The sequence below is a fragment of the Mus caroli genome, chromosome 3, assembly GCF_900094665.2.
Source record: "Mus caroli chromosome 3, CAROLI_EIJ_v1.1, whole genome shotgun sequence".
Taxonomy (NCBI): Eukaryota; Metazoa; Chordata; class Mammalia; order Rodentia; family Muridae; genus Mus; species Mus caroli.
This window is the reverse complement of record NC_034572.1, coordinates 43,344,764-43,361,971: the sequence shown is the minus strand read 5'-3', so window position 1 is coordinate 43,361,971 and position 17,208 is coordinate 43,344,764.

Here is a 17,208-nt window from a genome sequence, read left to right as displayed (position 1 = left end):
CATCACCTCTCGTAATTTCCAACATGAGTCCCTCTCAATTTCTTCTATTCTTTTTACAAATCCCACTGAAACACCTTATTTCTGTAAGAATGTTTATGGATATCAGACCATCAGCTGAAACAACTATAGGCTCTCAGGACCTGTATCCTTGAAGAAAATGACCTAGAATATTTCTCTTTATTCAAGTAAAAGTACAACATGTAAATCATCTATATATATGGAAGTATTTTACAGATGTTTGATATTAATGTACAAAGAATAAGCCATAAATCAGTTATTCTCACTAAAAATGCATTTGTCCAACAGATTTTTATTAAGTATACATGTTCGAATGAATAGAGCTATATACTAAGGCATAAGGCTTTACATTTTTAAACAGCTCGTAGTTAATCCTAGTATTCCTGTCCGTAGTGCTTCACTTTGTGTAGATATAAATTTATTGGCACTGCCATTAATACTATAAGTCTCAGCCTTAAGGCTAGTTATAACATCAGGAGCATACTGTGTGGCGAACCTAAAGGTGATGAGAAAAACAGGAATATTTAGAAAGAAAGAATAAGACACTATTACTAACTGATTGACTGAGTAAAGAATTTGAGAAGGATTATTTTCAAATATTTATGCATGCAAGAGAATACACATGAGAACTTTACTTCTGCAAAGGGGAGGTGAATAGTTGGGAAAAATCAATATGAGCTATAGTTTTTCAGAGAAATCTATGTCATGCAAGGAAGTTGACACTTCATTCAAGAAAATATTTGGAGTTATTGGCAAAACCTAATTCTTAATGTATTCAGTCTTTACAAAAAGGCTCATTGTTATGCTATAAAGCAATAGTTTGGCAGAGGTGCATTTCTGGTCCCATTTACCTGATGGTTAATGCACTCGTTGGTATTGCTGAATGGTCTAATCACATATACCCTAGGGGCTGATTCTTCTCATCGTTATGAGCTTTTATATTTGGAACCCTCTCTTACTCACAAGGTAAATGTTCTAGTCTATGAATACATTGCACAAACGGGACCTCATCTCTTTGACTGAGCTCTTCCAATCTGTCTCCAGCTAATTGCTGCTATTCTAGGATGCATCCTCTATTCTCTTGGATGGGTGTACTATAACAATTTTGAAGCTTAATATTTAAGGTTTAGAGTCCTAGTGGAATTATTTATGTCTTTCAAATTTTCTTGAGGCTATGTTACTCTTAGACTATAGCTGCCTTATCAGAAAGCATCTTATTATAGACTAATGTATTTGGGTGCAAGTTTTTTTCTTTCTTTTTTTAAAAATCTATCTATCTATCTATCTATCTATCTATCTATCTATCTATCTATCTATCTATCTATCATCTATCTATCTATCTATCTATCTATTCATAACTCCACATTTTATCCCCTCTCTGTCCACCCTCCTACTGCTCCATATCCCATACCTCCTCCTCACCAACCTGTCTCCACTTGAATGCCTCCTTCCCCCCCCCTGACCTCTAAACTCCCTGGGGCCTCCAGTCTCTAGATGTTTAGGTGCATCATCTCTGAATGAACATAGTCCAGGAAGTCCTCTGCTATATATGTGTTGGGAGGCTCATATCAGCTGGTGTATGGGGTGTGTTTGGTGGTACAGTTTGAGAGATCTCAGGGGTCCAGATTAATTGAGACTGCTGTCCTTCTACAGGATTGCCCTTCTCCTCAGCTTCTTTCAGCCTTCCCTAATTCAACAACAGAGGTCAGCTGCTTCTGTCCATGGGTTGGGTGCAGCTATCTGCCTCTAAATATTTCAGCTGCTTGTTGAGTATTCAGAGTGTGGTCATGCTAGGTCCCTTTGTGTGAGTGGTCCAAAGCCTCAGTAATAGTGTCAGGCCCCTTGAGATGGATCCTACTTTGGGCCAGTCAATGGGCCTCCTTTCCCTCAGGCTTATCTCCATTTGTGACCCTGCAGTTCTTGTAGACAGGAACAATTATGAGTCAGAGTTTTTGACTGTAGAATGGCAGCCCAATCCCTCTCCTGATACTTGATACCCTCTCTTTCTGCTGGAGATGGGCTCTACAACTTTCCTCTCCCCACTGTAGGGCATTTCATCTAAGGTTCCCCCCCCCCCACTTATCTCCCTTCTGTTCACTTTCACTCACAGGTCCCTCCTTCTCTCCCCACTTATGATTACTTTCTTCTCTCTCCCAAGTGGGACTGAGGCATCCTCACTTGAGCACTTCAGCTTGTTGGCCTTTTTGAGTTCTGTTGATTATATCTTGGATATTCTGTACTTTTTTGGCTAATATCCATGTATTAGTGAGTATATACTATGCATGCCCTTTTGGATCTGAGTTAGCTCACTCAGGAGGATATTTTCTACTTCCATTCATTTGCCTGCGAAACTCAGGATGTCCTTGTTCTTAATAGCAGAGTAGTATTCCATTGTGTAAATGAACCACATTTTCTGTATCCATTCTTCTGTCATAGGACATCTGGGTTGTTTCCAGCTTCTGGCTATCACAAATAAGGCCACTATGAACCTAGTGGAAGCCATGTTCCTGTGGCATGGTGGGGCATCTTTTGGGTAAATTCCCAAAAGTGGTATAGCTGAGTCTTCAGGTAGATCTATTTCCAATTTTTTGAGGAACCTCCAGATTGATTTTCAGAGTGGTTGTACCAGTTTGCAATCCAATTTTTGATTGCCTTGTTTGGTTTTTTGGTGATGAACTTCTTGAGTTCTGTGTATATTTTGGATATTAGCCCTCTCTTGGAGTGGGGTTAGTGAAGATATTTTCCCAATCTGTAGGTTACTGTTTTGTCTTATCAACTATGCCCTTTGTCTTACAGAAGCTTTCCAGACTCATGGCGTCTATCAAATGCTTGAATTTTAGAGCATGAGCCACTGAAGTTCTGTTTAGGAAATTTCCCCCTGTGCCAATGAGTGCAAGTCTCTTTCCCAATTTCTCTTCTATTAGATTTAATGTATTTGGTTTTATGTTGAGGTTCTAGATCCACTTGCACTTGAGCTTTGTACAAGGTAACAAATATGGTCTACTTTCATTCTTCTACATACAGACAGTCATTTAGACCAGCACCATTTATTAAACATGCTTTCTCTTTTCCATTGTATATTTTTGGCATCTTTGTCAAAGATCAAGTGACCATAAGTGTGTGGTTTTGTTTCTGGGTCTTCAATTCTATTCTCTTGATCAACGTGTCTGTCTCTGTACCAATACCATGCAGTTTTTATCACTATTTCTCTGTAGTAAAGCTTGGGGTCATGGATGGTGATTTCCCCAGCTCTTCTTTAGTGCCTGACAAACACAGAAGTGATGCTCACAGTCAGCTATTGGATGGACACATGACCCCCAATGGAGGAGCTAGAGAAAGTACCCAAGGAGTTGAAGGGGTCTGCAACCCAATAGGTGGAACAACAATATGAACTAACCAGTACCCCAGAGCTCGTGTCTCTAGCTGCATATGTAGCAGAAGATGGCCTTGTCGACCATCATTGGGAAGAGAGGCCCCTTGGTCTTGCAAACTTTATATGCTCCAGTATAGGGGAACTCGAGGCCCAAGAATTGGGTGTGTAGGGGAGCAGGGTAGGGGGAGGGTATAGGGGACTCTCAGGATAGCATTTGATATATAAATGAAGAAAATATCTAATAAAAAATTGGAAAAAGTTAAAAAAATTGTTTTTGCTAGTCTTGCTTTTTTGCCTTTCCAGATGAATTTGAGGATTGCTCTTTCCATGTCTTTGAAGAATTGTGTTGGAATTTTGAAGGGGAGTGAATTGAATCTGTAGATTATTTGGTAGCATGGCTATTTGTACTATGTTAATTCTGCCAATCCATGAGCATGGGTGATCTCTTCATTTTCTGAGATCTTTGATTTCTTTCTTGAGAGACTTGAAGTTATTGCCATACATTATTTCACTTCTTTGGTTAGAGTTACTCCAAGATATTTTATATTATTTGTGGCTATTGTGAAGGGAGTTGTTCCCCTAATTTCTTTCTTAGCCTGTTTTTCATTTTTATAGAGGAAGGCTACTGATTATTTGAGTTAATTTTTTATCTGGCCACTTTGCTGAAGTTGTTTATCAGCTGGAGAAGTTCTCTAGTAGAATTTTTAGGGTTGCTTATATATACTATCACATCATCTGCAAATAGTGATACCTTTATTTCATCTTTACCAATTTGTATCCCCTTAATCTCTCTCTTTTTTTTGTCTTATTGTTTTAGCTAACACTTCAAGTACTCTATTGAACAGAGTGGGCATCCTTGTCTTGTCCACTACTTCAGTGGGATTGCTTCAGTATGTCTCTATTTAAATTGATATTGGTTTGCAGTAAATTGCTTTTATTCTATTTAGGTATGGGTCTTGAATTCCTGATCTCTCCAATACTTTCAACATGAAGGGGTATTGTATTTTGTCAAATGCTTTTTCTGCATCTAAGGAGATGATCATGTTACTTTTTTTCTGAGAATTTGTTTATATAGCGGATTACGTTAATGGATTTTCATATATTAAATGAACCTTTCATCCCTGGGATGAAGCCTACTTGATTGTGGTGTGATGAATGATGTTTTGATAAGTTCTTGGATTTGGTTTGCAAGAATTTTATTGAGTATTTTTTGCATTAATATTCATAAGTGAGCTTGGTCTGAAGTTCTCTTTTTTGGTGGGGTCCTTTCTCTTGGTTGATTTCCCTCATGATAAATATGAAGTGCCCTTCTTCATTATGCTTAAAAACTTTTTGTTGAAAGTCTTTTTTATTGGATATTAGGATGGCAACTCCTGCTTGTTTCTAGGACCATTTGCTTGGATGACCCTTTTCTATCCTCTTCCTCTGAGGTAGTGTCTGTCCTTTTTATTGAAGTTTGTTTCTTGTATGCAGCAAAATGCTGGATCTTGTTTGTGTATCCAGTCTGTTAGCTTATGTCCTTTTTTATAGGTGAGTTGAGTCCATTAATTTTCAGAGATATTAAAGAGTGATGACTGTTGGTTCCTGATATGTTTGGTTTTGTAGGTAGCTTCATGTGCTTGTGGTTCTCTTCTTTTGGCTTTGTTTTGAGATGCTTAATATCTTTTCTTTTCTTTGGTTAGATACCTTCCTTGTGTTGGAGTTTTCCTTCCAGGATCCTCTGTAGGACTGGGTTGATAGATAGATACTGTTTGAATTTGATTTTGTCCTGGAATATTTTGGTTTCTTCATCTATGTTGATTGAGAGTTTTGTTGGTTACAGCCTAGGCTGGCATTTGTATTCTCTTAGGGTCTGCATGACCTCTAACCATGCTCTTCTGGCTTTCATAGTCTCTTTTGAGAAGTCTGGTGTAAGTCTACCTTTATATGTTACTTGGCCTTTTTCTCTTCAGGTTTCAGTATTCTTTCTTCTGTGCATTTAGTGTTTTAATAATTATGTGATGAGAACATTTTCTTTTCTGGTCCCATTTATTTGATGTTCTATAGGCTTCTTGTAACGTTATGGCCATCTTTAGGTTTGGTAAGTTTTTTTTTCTATGATTTTGTTGAAGACATATTCAGGTCCTTTGAGCTGGGAATCTTCATTCTCCCGTGTTCCAATTATTCTTAGATTTGGACTTTTCATTGTGTCCTGTATTTTCTGGATGCTTTGGGTTAGGAGTTTTTTTTTATGTTTTGTATTTTTTGACAGTTGTGTCAGTCTCTTCTACCATCTCTTCTACTTCTGAGATTCTCTATATCTTGTATTCTGTTGGTGATACTTACATCTGTAATTCTTAACCTCTTTCCTAGATTTTCCATTTCTAGGTTTGCCTCAATTTGTGTTTTCTTTATTGTATCCACTTCTACTTTTAGGTCTTAGATTGCTTTATTCAATTCCTTCATCTGTTTACCTGTGTTTTTCTGTATTTCTTTCAGTGAGCTATTGATATCCTCCTTAAAGGAGTCTATTATCTTCATGAGATAGAATTTTAGGACAGATTCCTGATTTTCAGGTGTGTTGGTATATTCAGGGCTTGCTGTGGTGGGAGAACTGTGTTCTGATGATGCCCATGTATTTTGGTTTCTTTTGCTTATGGTCTTGTGCTTGTCTTTTGCCATCTGGATATCTTTGGTCTTTGTTGGTCTGGGTGACTGCCTGAAATCTGCCTCTTTTGTCTCTGGGTTGCTTCAGGTCTCCTGGTAGGCCTGAGGCCCTGGCTGTATCAGACCACCTGTGGGGCCTTCCAACTGGGGGCTCTTCACAGGGGCAGAGAAACTGCTAATCTGTTGCCATGGCTGCAGTAAGTCTCCTAGGATGCCTTCAGACTGTTGGGTCTTCAGTAGAGCAGTCAAACTGTTGTCCGACTGCTCTGAGTGCAGCAGATCTTCAACTGTTTTGAGTGCAGAAGGTCCTCAACTGTTCAACTGTTCTTAGTGCATCAGGTCCTCTGGGATGGAACAGGATATGGTGTCTTCACTGGAGCAGACCAACTTGAGGTCTAGCCCAGCAACAATATCCATGTGGAAGGGGTGGAAGGAATGGAAGGGGCAAGTTTCTATTTCTTGAAAACAAATATTCTTGTATAACTTACTTCTTATATTAAGAGGAGAGCATTATTACCTTTTTTGTGGAGACCTTACTATTGAAAATTATACCAGAAAGTTGCCCCACTGGTGGAAATCTCAGGTCAGTACATCTGCAGCATTATGGGTGAGCATCATCCTGGCAAAATCACTTTGTTAACCATGGTATCTTCCCAGCTAGACAACTTTCCCAGGCATAACTTTCCTGTTTTGAAAAATACAATTTTTAGCCTTTTCAGGTTCAGTGGAGTAAATTCTCAGACTCCTGAAAACAGTTACTCTGTGTAGCCATGTGACTCATGCTGTATGCTTACATAGCTACAAGTAGCTGTAAGAAAAAACAAGCACAGAACTCTCTGTTTGGGTGAGAACTTGATGTTTGGTAAACATCTTTAAGAATTTCTTATTAGTTTCGGCCATATTTTCACTCTTCCCACACTCACTCCTGATCAACTCCCCTTCCTTCCCCACCTAACTTGTGTCTTATTGTTTTTAACCATAAAGACAGATTGGAGCTATCTATATATTCATAGACATGTGGCCTCCCCCTAAAGCATAATCCACCAAGTTGATTCTAGAAGAGTGGTATATGGGATAGAGGGAATGTAAGAGTCAGAGAAGTGAACAACATGGTAGTTGTACATATAAACTCATAAAAGTAGATGTGAAGGCTGTCACAAAGCCCAAGCAACTTCAAGCCAAATCAAATCTCAGCAAAGAGAGGGGAGGAGGGCAGTAAGTCCCACACCTTTCATAGGACTTACAGGCAATTAAATGCTGCAAAGAGAGAGAGTCACTTGTCAGGTGGATTATTAATGGAGGAGATAAGCATAAACTTAATTTTGTTTCCTAGGTAGAATTTGTTTGGAGAATAATAATTTATTATTAGAATTATTTTACCATGCTAAAAGCAGACATTTCACAACATTCAACAAGTTATTATATTGATATTTATTTATTTATTTATTTATTTATTTATTTATTTATTTATGTGTGATAGAGAAGGAAAAATGAGACAAAGTGGAAAGGAAGTAGAGATGGAGGGAGGAAAACAGTTAGAGAAAGATGAGATATAGATAGATAAATAGATAGATAGATAGATAGAGAGAGAGAGAGAGAGAGAGAGAGAGAGAGAGAGATAGATAGAGAGATAGATAGAGAGATAGATACATAGAGAGATACATAGAGAGATAGATACATAGATACATAGATTAGATAGGTAGGTAGGTAGGTAGGTAGGTAGGTAGGTAGGTAGGTAGATAGATAGATAGATAGATAGATAGATAGATAGATAGATAGATAGACAGATAGGCAGATAGATAGGCAGATAGATAGATAGAGAAACATTCAGGTAGTAGAATTCATATTGTCAGGCTGAGGACAAGAATCTTTACCTTCTGAGCCATCTTGTTGCTTATTCTTCTTATCCCCAAATTGAAACATATAAACAACATGAGAACACTGATAGGAAAGTACACTAAAAGGTAAAAAAAGGAGCAAATATAGTGCGTTATTGATCCCTGAGTAATAGTGAGGAAGAACAGAATTCTAACTCAAGGGGAGTTCAAACAGAAAGAGCAAGCAAGGCATCGCTGCCTCCAGCCACAATCTGAACATGAAATTTGTGAGTGCATTCACCAGTTATTATCTACTTAACACGTTTGTTTGAAATATGTCCTTCAATATAATAACATGCAAAGAACAACTTGGAGAAATATAGAGGCCTTGGATTTTAGAGAGGGTTAGGAGTGAAGTAGGGTAGGAGGGAAAATAGAAAAGGAGAAAGATGATGCATTTATATTTTAATTTCAAAAAATAAGAACGAAGAACTGTAGAGCATATTTGGGGAAATAGATTCATGGGGATTTGAATTAAAAAAGTAAAGAGAGAAACAGATGCCATCTGAAAATCTGGACAAATAATAACAGTTTTTGGATGCCAACAATGGTCCTTCCTTCTTGGAAACAGAAATAATAGAATTGGAAATCTTTCTCACTTTTAAGTCAAGCTGACTATTTTAAATAAAAACTCTTCGTCCTATTTTGAGACTGCTTAAGAAACCCTTTGTATTCAGTCAGCATGAGTGTGCTCTTCTCTCAACTGTCATGGAGAACATAGCCTAAGACAGTTGCAAACAAATCTTAGAAGGCTAAAGTGATCCAAAGGACCTTGCAGGAAGACTGTCTTTTCTCGGCGGTTTACAACAACTAGTTTTCAGAGCCAGTTAGTGCTTGTCTATGAGAGTGAATGCCCAGCTAAATGCCAGTGTTTTCCTGAATCCACACAAATGTACTGGGTGATTTGCATTTGAAAATAGTCTGACAGAAAAATACATTAAATATGCATTTCTTCTCCTTGAGAATAGCTGTAGTTTTCCAGATAAATATTGTGTAAAAGCATCTCTTGCCTTATCCAGGGCAATATTCAATATTTGAATGCATTCACTTAAGTATTATAACAATAAATTAATTTTGAATGATCACAATGAAAAGCTTTCTACACCCTCTGTCAGAATCAGTGTGTGATGGGGTTACGCCCCTGAGGCCACCAAAGTAGAAATGCAGGCAAATGTGCTCACTCCCTCATTTCATCAACATGAAATAATTCTTAGGTAATATTGTGTTTATTGCTCCATTAACCTCATCTTCTCCCATTAGAATTTTGTAAGCAAATTTTAGGGATGCCTGGGTAGTCATTTTCCTGTTGTTTTATGATTCTCAGCCTACCGATTTATTCATGCACCCACCAATTTATTCCATAAATTAGTGTGCCTTGCTTGTGGGCCAGGCATTGTGCCAGACACTCAGGATGGGAAAAGCCAAGTAATTCAGTTTCAGCTCTGAGAGCCCACATACCGAAGACTATAAGGTGGAATGGAAAATGTATAGCATAAGCCAACAGATATATGGAGATGAATGAATCATGGTAACCATGTGAGATTCCATAATGCCATAAAAAGAAGATGTCTTTTAAACGTCCACAACATTAACCAGTATATAGGATAGTACAGGTACATACAAGAGCACATCTGATGCCATAGTTAGTCTACCATGATGGTTACAGGAAAGCCAAAAGCTTCAGATAACACTTAAGGCACATGCTGTAATGAATGACTAATGAGGTTGAAAGCCAATGTGGGCATACACACACTGCCAGTTAAGAAGTGAAGACTTCCCTGAGAAGTATTATATTTGTTATGATTCAAAACACCAAAACAACAGTTACAAAGTAGTAAAACAATTTTATGGTTGGGGAATCACTGCAACATGAGGAACTGTATCAAAGGGTCACAGCATTAGGAAGGCTGAGAACCACTGCCTCAGAGAGCCTTTTTTGTTCAACATATATAACCAGATGCTTTTGGATTTCTTTGAGGGAAGTGATTTCCCTTCCTGGGACGTTTGTTTTCTCTGCCATTCTCATTTACTTTTTATGTTCAGTGTTTCAAATATACTTTGTAGTAAAGGATTTTAAAGTACCAAGACTGTAACCCAGTATGTTGAGTTGTTTTTTGCAATGATGTTCATTTTATCCAAGGAAATTATATAAAGTGTTGTCAATTTATAACCAATTGACACAAACACCATGTTTACAAATAAACTGTGTTGTTGACCAGAAATTTAAAATAAAGGTGATAACCTATCAGTGTTAGAGCACGCAAAGGAACTACAGATAAAATGGAATGGCATACATGCTGTTGACATCAGAAGCAGAGAGAACAAACATTAGAAATGTTGAAAACAAAGACATAGGGGTTATATCGGAGGTGTGGAGACAGATCACAAGGAGAAAAGGAATCAATACATCTTGTAGTCAAAGTAGAAGCTCCATCAGAAAATGGTCAATGAAATGACATTAATGTTATAATTTTTAGGTAGATAGAAATTGTAAAATAAACAAAATTTACACCAAAACATATAAGTATATAAGAAATTTCAAGTCAAAAATTTAAAAGTATTAAAGATTTTTTAATAAATTATTATCATTATTATTTTTAAAAAGTAGATTAGAAAGAAGCAGTTTGTTGCTGTAGAGTCCTGTCATGATGAGTCAAAATGCTGAACAAGCAAACATGAAAATACATGAACCTGCAAGATTGTTGAACTGTAGCTTCAGGGCTCAACTTTGCGCCATGCATTCTCAAGATCATCTTTGAAAATTACAGATTTACATACTACTCTATAAATAAAATTATAGATTTACATGCTACTACATGTGAATGAAATAAAACAGGACTATTTTGTTTGTGAGGGTCAGGGAGGAAATAATGTAGAAAATACTTTGAATTCATTTTAGCTTGCCGTCTAATCAGGAGGTTAGTGTAACTTTCAAAATAAGATCTGGGCAGCTTTTCTCACTGATCTAGGTGTTCCAAGCCCCTGGCCCCGTGGCATGAGCACCTTACTGAGGCAAAGTTGTAAATTATCCGAAAGATGCTTTGGTGAAAATCATTGGAGGGAAACAATGATTTGCTATGAATCAATATTTCTTACAGATACACAAATAATTATTTTGACTTCACACCACAAAGATAAAAGCATAAAGTCAAAATAGTAAGTTCTTATGACTAGATACATAGGATCAAAGAAACAAGATGATTCATAAAATGATAATTATGCCCAGAGAAACAATTGAAAAGGTCAAAACTGTAGAAAATGTCAAAGGTAAAGAAAAATCTTGATTAATACTCAATACTTTCAATGAGTTTTTAATGCAGATGATTTAGAGAAAATTGATAATGTTCAAGAAATCAATTTGAATAGAGTGGCTAAATATTAGGATACAATAAATATTTAAAATGTATACAGACTCAAACCAGTATTACTATATTAGGTTAAAAAATAAGAATCACAACACTGTCAAGATTAAAAGTTTCTACTGTTGTTTTCTAAATTTAGCATGGGATTTTTAAAAAGATGTTTGTGTAAGAAGTAATTATAATTCTTTAGACAATCAAAAGTGCCCTAGAAAGAACAGAATGTATAAATAGAGAAGGAAATTCTTTCCAGTGCCCTAAGTATAGAATGCAAATCTCTTTCTCCCAGTCACAGTAGATCTGAAAAGCCAGGTCAGTTTACTCATTATGTAAATTAAGCACCTTGTAAAAACTGCTGTTTTTTTTCCTTCTGAAGTACCAGGGGTTCAGGGAAATAATGAAGGGAAGTGTAATGATCATCCTGGGGAAGAAAAACAGAGGAATTGGATAGATCCCTTGAGGCACTTTCTGTTGGAGGTATTCACTGAAATGAGAAAACAAAGCAAAAGAAAACAAAACAAAACAAACAAAAAAACCAAAAACCAAAAAAACAAAAACAATAACAACCCCCACCCCCCACAAGTCTCTGAGAGCAAAGGAAAGTGTCAATGTATGTATTCTATTTCTAATGTGGCCACAGTGTATGGGGAGGGTCATAGGGAAGAGGTTGCTAAGGGAAAACTTTACACTGTAAGAATCTAGCAAAATCAGTCAGAGATATAGTACCAAGTTTTAGCTCTGATGAATCTTTATTGAGGAAGATAGTTTTTTTTTCCCCTAGGCCTGAATACTAACAAAATTTTAAGTAGTAATTCTGGCAACATTGTATAAAAACAATTGGCATCATAAAAATATTCGCCATCATGAAGTAGATCCAAGAAAAGCAATGTAAGTTAAAATAGGCCACTATGTGAATGTGATGCCCCTTGAGAGGTGAGGCGTGAGGACCAGGAGCCCAAAGTCCCCTTTAATGGAAAACTCTCTGCTACATGAGAATGTTTGTCAATATCCATCCCTTTCCACCTTAAATGAATACCAGAGCTGGAAATAATAGTTTTCTAATCCCAATTTAAAATTGTCAACCTTATATTATTCCAGAGCAAAAAATGAAGGTAAGTAAATTCAGAGAAATTTTTCTTTGAACATTCAACAAACAGTATGGAAAGTTGAATGAAAAGTGATTTTTTGAAAGAGACACATGAATAAACTAACCAATATAGAAGAAAAAAAACAAGACACTTACTTAACTAATACAATAATAAAAGAAGTTGTTCAAATGCATCTGTAACATATATGTAAAAAGGAATGTGAGGGGAAATGACTGAAGAGGTAGTGGGATTTCCAGGTAAATGACTGAGATAATATGCACACATATTGTAACAGTATTGGTGACAACCTTAGGTGAAGACACATTTCACTTTTAATATGGTAGCAAAGTATTCAAATATATAGGACTTCAGGGACCATTCTCATACAAACCAACATGTTCTAGTATTCGGCCTCCATAGACTAGTGGTCTTATTATAAGACAAAATGTAGTGAATTCAACTTCAAAAGTCCTTAAAACATAGGGTTTTGTTCTCTCATATTCTTAATTTTCAAAGTCTCTTTGAAAACTAAAGGCACTTTTCTTAATTGTAGCCCATGTAAAATCAATAAGCAAATTAGATACTTCCAATGTACAATAGCGTACACTATGAATTGCCATTCTAAAAGCAAGTGATTTTCATAGTCGAGAAATGCTGGATCATATCAAGACAGAAACCTAGGAGAGCAAACTCGAAATCCTGTAGACAAAACTAAACTGTTTTAAACACCAGTTGGTAATCCAGGAGAGGTAACTACCATGTGTCTCATAAATGTCTATAGAGTAGGTAAATCTATTAAGTATTCATAAATATGCAGTGCTTATCAATTAAGAACATAAATAGTATAACTTATAAAAACTAAGGTGCTCTATTTAAAATTTTTCAACCTTTTTCATAAAGTTAATAGTAATTAAAGTTATTGGCTTATAACAATTTACCTCGTCTTCATACTGTGAGATCTTAAGCTTATTTTTGCTTCACATCCTTTGCCTACTTTCTTACTATTATTTAGTTCTACTTTCTTGGAAGTACTGTCTGGTAGAAAGTCCTTCACTAAAAATAGTTCAGTTAATTAATCATTTGTCTAAATGTTTAGCACTTTAGCGTCTTTCACAACCCGCTTTGTAACCAGATGACAGAACTGCATCTGAAAGATTGGGAAGCGTGGCTCTGTTAGAGGAGGTGTGTCACTGAGGTAGATTTAGACTCAAAGGCCTCGCATCATTGTCAGCGTGTTCTAAATTTCTTGCTTGTGATGGGTGAGTTCTCAGCTGCTGCTCCAACTAATTTATCCTCTCTTTGCTCAGCCATCTTGGACTCTAACCCTCTAAATCTGTAAGTCCAATTCAACACTTTCATTATGAGGGACCATGGTCATTGTGTTTTAGCAGAGCAGCAGAGAAGTCACCAGTTTGCATACACATCACTGCAGCAAACCTTTACTCCAGTAAATTACCAAACTAATTCTCTTGTTTGTTATAGAATTCCTGCTTCAAACTCTCATGTGTGGTCCAGGTCATTCACAACCATTCATTTGTCTGTACTAAAATCAAATCTAATTTTTGTGGGCATTGTTCTGATTTTCCTCCAAGTTTGTTTCTCAGAGCAGAACCTTTTAAAATTAGTGTATTCTGGGACTGAATTATTTTCCTTGTTTTAATGTATGCTGTCTTTATAAGATATATAATCATTTCTGGCAATGTCAATCATCTGACACAATCTAGAGACTCTAAGAAATTTACCCACATCGTGGGTCTTTCTCTTAAGTATTATTTGTCTATGTAACATCACTGCATGTTCTGTCTGTCTGTGGTAATGAGATGTAACCAGTCAGATTCCTGCTCTTCCACTATTCACTATTCTACAACTACAAGATGAAATAAAGCATTTCTTATTTAAAAATAAAATAAAAACCCATTCTATATCTATTATATATTCTTGAATGCCTTATTTTTCTAAATATTTAAATGTCAATGATTGTACTGATCTAGAATATTTTATACGTAAGTCACTTGTTTCACTTCCTCTCTGGCCCTAAGAATTCTACATATGAATGATTACACCTTATCTCATGCCTGGTTGTTGTATTTTCTAGAATGTTCTTAATACTGTCAGTTTAGGCACACCTCTGACTGTCATATTCAATGTTTTGTGATAATCCTGGGAACAAGATTATTATTCTTTCTCAGTAGACAAGTTAGCACTAGCTTTCTGTTTTAGCTTTTGTATTTTATACAACAAGCTTTGCAATCCCAGGGTAACCGATTGTTTCTCATTTCTATGTCATTTGCCATTTACTTTCCACAGTTGTCATTTTTTACAAAAGTAGAAAGGTCTGGCATCCAGGTAGTAAAGGGTTTCATATTTCTGCACTCTTTAGTATGATGTAAGAACCTATATAGAGCTTATGTTGATATGAATACTAAATGAAAAGTTTATTACCATCTGTATCACTTGAATCTTGTTTCTCCATGATTATCAACCAGATTTTATATATGCATATATAAATGTGTGTATGTATGTGTGTGTATAAAATCAAGTAGTAAGGAGTAAGGAGAGTAAGGAATACGGATGAAGAGAGAACAAAGAATAAAATGAGTTAAATTAGCCATAGTGGTGTGGATGTCTATCATCCAAGATTAAGCAACTGAGAAGTATCCTTTATTTTAGTTACTTTTCTATTGCTATGATAGAACATTCTTAGAGAAAAGTAAGTTAGAGAAGAAAAGGTTATCTTTCTTTTTGATTTGCAGTCACAGATTGATCATATTATAATCATTGTGTGAAAGGCATGACAGGAGGAGAATAAGTCTTGTGTGGGAGACAGGAAGCAGGCTGATTCCATTTCATTCTCACACAGGAAAGAGAGAGAAAACAGGAAGTCTGGTCAGACCATAGAACCCAAAACTCACCCAAAGTGATGTACTTCCTCCATCAAGTCTCTGCCTCCTAAAGGGTCTATAATCGTTCCAAATTGAAACCTCCCTGCAGGCCTATGAAGGATATTTCATATTCAAACCACAATGTGTGCAAAAAAAAATTAGTGTGTGATAACAAACTAAAGCTTGGTTGTTGTTGTAGCTTACAGAGACAAGATTAAAAGAAGGTACCCAGAGTGCAGACTATTTGAGTTTGCAACCTATTGCAGAACCCTTGTACAATGTTGCTCTAATACTTTGACCAAATTCCTCAGCCCCTTTCATTTACTTTTGTCATAGGCAATATTACAACATATATAGTGAATGACATACATGATTGTTGTGGGAAACACATAACATTATATTTATAAATTATATAACAGATTGCATAGAACATGGGGGAAGCTTTGACATTTTATCATGAACTATAGGTATTGACATGAGGAGATGTACTATATAATTTATATAGTAATTTTATAAAACTACTTATTTGCTGTGTGGTTGTTATCATTGTTGAGTGAAATACATACTCTTGTCTTCTAGAATATGAAATTTGAAGGTTTCTACAGGCACAACATCAGCCACTCTTTAAATTTTTTTACATTTATGTTTTGTGAATAAGGAGAAATAATTTGATTGCAAAAATCATGACTAACTCAGCCCCAAGCGTCACAAAGAAATTTTAAATAACAATTCTTCTAGCAATGGTTTTATATTTGTAGACTCTTTGCCCAGTAGTTAGTACCAACAAAATCAGCATCCTAATTTGTATTTTAAAATATTATTCCTTTATGTGTCCATTTCTTAACCTAAATAAATGCACATCCAAGAGTTTTAGCCATAATTCATAAGGTTGGACTTCTGTATTTTTTATGAAGTATATCCCTCAGAGTTTACACCTTTAGCCTTATTTGAAGTTATTCTTTGTTATAATTGTTCTGCAACGTCTTAAGTCTGCTTTTAAATGCAGTGCTCACACTCTGTACTTCAGTGAGTCTGGTCCTGGCATGATTACTAAGGAACGCAGGAAGAATTATTATACAGTTTTCCAGGGGGCCTCAGGAAGTGATTGGCCTTGATGTTTGAGACATGTATTTAAATCAAACCAGCAAAAGTTGAATAAACTATTCGAAGCATGTTTTTGAACTCTCTACCAGTGCAATACATAAATCACTTCAGGCCCATAGGCAGAGAACACAGAAAGATTCCACTTCAGACATAAAGGAAAACCATCTATAAAGAAAGAGAGGAATTTTAATTAAATTTGTAGTGCACGTCAAAGCAACAAGTCAAAGCATTAACTGTGCTCTGCATGGATGATGGTTGACTTCAAATTCACTATGCCTCAGCCGGGAAAATTTCAGCAAGCCCCCGGGAGCCTCACATACAAGACAGCACTTCTAGGAAAGACTGAATTCTTTTTGCTTCCTTAAACAGAATCAGTGAGAACATTTGCTTTTCAGATTAAAGTGGATTTTTACACACTTTTTTTTTGAAAGTTCTAAGAAAGGAGGGCCATGGTGCTGCATACCTGTAATTCCATCAGTCAGGGAACTGGTTTAGTGGAATCAGGAATTCAAGACCAGTCTGAGTTACTTAAATGGTTCCAAGTAAGCCGAGGTTTGACCTCAAATATGAAAATAAAACAGAGCTCATAAAACAAAAGGAAATATTAATAAAAACCAATATTGATGGGCATGATGAGCATAGCAAAAATAGTAAGAAAGTATATGGATAAAAAAGGAGGGTCTTAGTTAGGGAAGCAGAAAGCCGGCCTGAGTGGGGCCACAGGCCTCTTCCTGTCTGACCAGCACCAGGGTGGCTAGGGAGCGGGGTCGGCTGACACCCACCAGCTACCCACGACACCCGCCACAGGATCTTGAGACTTCTGGTGAGTGGAACACAGCTTCTGCTCCAGTCCAATCGCGC